Source organism: Mustela nigripes, unplaced genomic scaffold (assembly GCF_022355385.1).
Source record: "Mustela nigripes isolate SB6536 unplaced genomic scaffold, MUSNIG.SB6536 HiC_scaffold_1616, whole genome shotgun sequence".
NCBI lineage: Eukaryota > Metazoa > Chordata > Mammalia > Carnivora > Mustelidae > Mustela > Mustela nigripes.
Genome location: NW_026741023.1, coordinates 498 through 6,089, shown reverse-complemented (window position 1 = coordinate 6,089; position 5,592 = coordinate 498). Strand labels below are relative to the sequence as shown.

General features: G+C 41.4%; 1 pseudogene; it reads right to left on the bottom strand.

Moving 5' to 3' along the window:
• Positions 1 to 372: 372 nt before the first annotated feature.
• LOC132008844 (interferon alpha-1/2-like) lies at positions 373 to 905 on the bottom strand (annotated as a pseudogene).
• Between the last annotated feature and the right edge of the window lie 4,687 nt (positions 906 to 5,592).

Here is a 5,592-nt window from a genome sequence, read left to right as displayed (position 1 = left end):
AAACAAACGCAAGAAGTTTTCTATAGAAACATTTAATGAACAGAAAATAAAGAATTTAATATATGTAAAACATATACAATTCTCTTAACCACAAAGGGTAGGTACAACTAATATAATACAATAAAAAAATAACTTAAATCTTATAAATTGTAAAATAAATAGTGAAATAAATAGGCAGATCAGCATGGTCATCTGAAGGTGACAGGTGTTTGTAACGTTGACTTCTAGTTGCTTAATACTCCTGAATACATGTGACAAATTAATTCAGTTCATGTCATGATGACAGCAGAAATGAGAGTTTTTGACACTACAGGACACATGGGAGTGTGATAGTATTCTTCAGAGAGAATCATTTCCATCTTGAAAGGGGTGTCACTTCCTGCTCCACAATCTCTTATGCAAGGCTGTTGATGCATACAAGGGTTTCATGATCTCTGCTCGGACCATCTCCCAGGCACAAGGGCTGTATTGCTCATCCATCCTCAGGATGGAGTCCCCATTCACCAGGGGCGGCTCTCCCACCCCCGCCTCCTGCAGGGGACAGGCTTCCAGGTGGCCCAGCTGCTCTAAAATCCTAAGCACAATTCCTCCAGGAGGGTCGTGTTCCAGGGAGCAGGTGAGGCCTCTGTGCAGAAGAGGTGGAAGGTCTTCTGGTTCGTCACCTGGACGACTGAGAGGGCTTGAGCCTTCTGTAGCTGCATGCCATCAAACACCTCCTGGGGAAAGCCAAAGTCGTTTGTGTAGTTGTCACAGGAGCTAGCAGATAGTCTCTTCATTTGTGACAGGAGCATCAGGGCCCTCCAGTTCAGCAGGCTGTGGTCCTGAGGCAGGTCACATCCCAGAGGGCTGAGGGAGTGTCAGCTGAGCACCACCAGGGCCACCAAGAAGGAGCAGAGCAGGGCCATTGGGGATCCTGCAAGTGCTGTTGTCCTGGCTGGGGTGGGTACGTCTGGGACCCGTGGCTCTAGCTTCTCTACATCTTCTCTTGTGTGGGAGGCTTAAGTAGGGGATATAGAAATTTTCAATTTCTGAACATTTCCCTTACTTTCTACTTCTCTTTTTGCTTTCCTTTCTACATTTTCTACTTGGGTTTGGAGCATGGGTTTTTCAACTATGTATTATTTTCTTTAAGTATTATCCTTGCCTCCAGAATCTTTTTGGATGTTTTTTAATGGAAATTTCTAAGAAAACTTAATAGCAGGGAGACACAGTATGTATTATTATTTAATGTATTTTTTTCTGTGCTTGAAGATTAAAAAAAAAGTATAACCTTTATCAAAATCGGGGTCCAGAATGACTAAAAATTTTAAGCTAATAGTTATATTTTAAAGCTATTGATGCTCATGTATACAAGTAAACTTCATGAGTGACTCATAATTTATTTATATGTATACAGTGAAGTATATGGAGTACATATGCAAATTAACAATTTCTAAAAGGACATAATGATTTCGGTGTACCTGAACATTTACAATCAATCCAGATTGCTAAATGCAAGTGCAAACTGAAATTATTTACTTAACATGTGTTTTTAGTGCACTGAATTTGAATGTTGCCTCATAGGACAAATCATTTTTTTAAGATTTTTATTTATTTGACAGAGAGAAAGATAATATTTCCACATGCTTTACTGGACATGCTCTCACTTGCTGGTCCTGATCATGTTCTACGTCATCACGAGGATCACATAGAAGGAAGGAAGAGGAGGGCCAAGGGGCTGCCTCGTGTTTCTCTTTCATTTTTAAGACATCAGTTTTTCTGTTTCTCATGTCACCTTTCCTCGAAAGCAAAACGTGGCAGCTGTGTGTGGGGGAGGGGGGAAGACAACTGTTCTGTCTGAACGTGACAAAAGTGAAAGGGTGGCCTGTCCACTGAGAAAATGGCAGAGTGTACGTCAGCAAATTTGATGCAGCAACATTGGGATGAGCAGCTCCAGCAGATGGGGAGAATGAAGGCTGTACTGAGTTATTACAAGTCAGGAAAGTGACTCCCTTGGCCAGAGGATCCCACAAGACCAACTCTTGAGTCCCCATGAGGCCCTCAGCTCTACAAGAGGAGCCACCTCATTTTCCTTTTGTTCAATCCACAGGTACTCAGCTCTGAGGAGAGATGAGAGGAGTCACACCAACCAGCTCACAAGAAATTGGTGACCAGGACTCAGCTGATCACCCTCTCTGGAAGGAGACAGGATCCTCGCCCTGCCTGAGAGCTCTACCTACCTGTTAAGTCTCAGACCTGGAAAAGGTTGCCTGAGAAATCCAATATGAAGATGAGGGGAACTGAAAGATCCTACATGATTCTGCTCTGTACCTGGATTAGAATAATGATGAGGATCTTTCAAATGACACCACTAAAGCTAACTGCAGTCTAACCCTTCTGAGATCCTTGAAACCATTACCTCTGTCTTCTCATTAACCCCATTTAAATCCCGCTTATTTCTGCAGCTATTTGGAGAGAAAAAGAAACCTGGATTTAGAATGTTTCAGATCAAACCAATATCCAAGGTGGAACACAAAGGAGTTGTGAGATAATGGCTGGTCTGGAAGCAGCTGTTAAAACATGTGAGGAATAGAAATGGACAGAGGACTCAAGAACCAGGAGAGTCCATGGCATGAAGTCAGTCAGGTGTTGAGGGTGAGGGATCAAGGACTCTAGATTGCACTGAAGATGCCAAAGGCTTGTTGACTGTGGTTGTGTGTGGCAACAGGGGGTGTGGGAGGATGCAGGACTGACTTGAAGTTCCTAAGACAAGTTGTCAGGATCCCTTTTAACACTCATGATAGTGGGGGGGAGTCAAGATGGCAGAGAAGTAACAGGCTGAGATGACATCAGGTAGCAGGAGATCAGCTAGATAGTGTATCCAACCATTCCAAACAGCTACACTCTAACAGAAGATCGAAGAAGAACAGCAATTCTAGAAACAGAGAATCAACCACTTTCTGAAAGGTGGGACCTGTGGATAAGTGAATTTAAAGTGATGGAAAAATAGACTGCAGGGGGATGATCTGGCTCCCTGCAAGCAGTGGATCAATGGAGCACAAAATCAGAACTTCTAAAAATCTGTTCCACTGAGGGACATCACTCCAGATGGTAAGCCAGGGTGAAGCCCAGGTGGGAATAGCATGATCCCACATCCTTCGGTGTTCAAGAAGGGTTGGGGTTGTTTGAGTGTCACAGAGCTCCCAGGTATTAGAGCCAGGAAGCCGGTTACAGAGACTGAGCTGAGAAATGAGTTCTGAACTCGGAGTTACCTTAAGCTGTGATCCGTGGCATAGGCAGACCCCTTCTCTGTGAGCACGGACCCCACAAGGTCCTGGGAGATCCTCAGAAGAGCGCAGGGATCTCCTGGGTTTGGAGACTTCAGGCGGGGCTGTGTGCCAGAGTGGCTTGGTCACAGGCTGGGGGAGCTCAAAGCGGGGCTATAGGCCAGGCAGATGCAAATGATTAAGCACTTTTCTCCAAGGGTGCACTGAGGAGTAGTGCTCCGAACCCTCAGCTCCTCTGGGCCAGAGATTCGGAGGCCACCATTTTCATGCCATCCTCCATAACTCTATGAAAAGTGTTCAGGGAACAAAAGCTCCACAGGGGAACCCCAATGGATTACTTAGCCCGGCTCCTGGTAAGGGCAGTGCAATTCCACCTTGGGCAAACACACTTGAGAATCACTACAATGGGCCCCTCCCCTAGAAGATCAGCAAGAAATTCAGCCAAGACTGAGTTCACTATGAAGAAGAACAGCATAATTCCAGAGAAGGAGCAAGCAAAGCATGGAATTCATGGCTTTCTCCCCATGATTCTTAGTCTTGTACAGTTAATTAATTCTTTTGAATTTTATTTTTTTCTTAAGCTAAATCTTTTTTAACCTTTACTCTTTTCTCTTTTAACTTTTAGACCAGTTTATCTCAACAATACCTTATATTTAAAAAAAAAACTTTTTTGAACCTTCATTATTATAGTCATATTTTATCCTTCATTGTATCTACCTTTATTGTTTGTATACACATACGGATTTTTCTTTTAAAAAATTTTGGGTTACAACTTCTTCTAATAGCTCAAAATATACCCTAAATCTAGCACAGGTCTTTGTTCTACTCTCCAGCCTGAGCAAAGTCTCTTCACTTATCTTATCAAGTCCTTTTTTACAAATTCTTTTTTAAAAGTTTTATCTTTATAGTCATATTCCATACCTACATCATGTTTACTCTTAGAGTGTGTGTGTGTGTGTGTGTGTGTGTGTGTGTGTGTGTTTTATTCATTCTTTAAAATTTTGGGAGATAGTGTCTTTTAAGAGACTAAAATACTTCCAACATTAAGTGGATGACTCTGTTCTAGTCACCAATCTAATATATATACATATATTTTTCTTTATTTAATTTTTTTTTATCTGAACTCTTTGTACCCCATTTCTTCCCCCCATGATTTGGGTCTATTCTGATTTAGTTAGAGCACATTTTCCTGGGGTCCTTGTCACCCTTTTAGTATTTTATTCACTCCTTCATATATTCTTATCCGGATAAAAGGATAAAGTGGGAAAATGCACTGCAAAAACAAAACAAACAAACAAGAGGCAGTACTGAAGGCTAGGGACCTAATCAATATGGACTTTCGTAATATGTCAGATCTAGAGTTCAGAATGATGATTGTCAAGGTGACAGATGGCCTCCAAAAATACATGGAAGATATTAGAGAAACCCCGTCTGCAGAAATAAAGGTCCTTTCTGAGAAATAAAAGAACTAAAATCTAACCAATTTGAAATCAAAAAAGCTATTAATGAGGTACAATAAAAACTAGAGGCTCTTACTGCTAGGATAAATGAGGCAGAGGAGAGAATAGTGATATAGAAGACCAGATGACAGAGAAGAAAGAAGCTGAGGAAAAGAGAGACAAACAATGACTAGACCATTAGGGGAGAATTTGAGAGATAAGTGACACCATAAGACAAAACAACATTAGAGTAATTGGGATTCCAGAAGAAGAAGAAAGAGAGAGGGGAGCAGAAGGTAAATTGGAGAGAAATATTGTAGAGAATTTCCCTAATATGGCAAAGGAAACAAGCATCAAAATCCCAGAGGCACAGAGAACTTCCCTCAAAATCAATAAGAATAGGTCCACACCCCGTCAGTTAATAGTAAAATTTACAAGTCTTAGTGACAAAAAGAAAATCCTGAAAGCAGCAAGAGACAGGAAGTCTGTAACATACAATGGTAAAAATATTAGATTGGCAACAGACTTATCCACAGAGACCTGGCAGGCCAGAATGAACTGGTGTGATATATTCAGAGCACTCAAGGAGAAGAAAATGCAGCCAAGAATACTATATCCAGCTAGGCTATCATTGAAAATCGAAGGAGAGATAAAAAAAACTTCCAGGAAGAACAAAAACAAAAACAATTTGTAAACACCAAAACAGTTCTACAGGAAATATTGAAGGGGGTCCTCTAAGCAAAGAGAGAGTCCAAAAGTAGTAGACCAGAAAGGAACAGAGACAATACACAGTAAGAGTCACCTTACAGGCAATACAGTGGCACTAAATGCATATCTCTCAATAGTTACCCTGAATGTAAATGAGCTAAATGCCCCAAGCAAAAGAC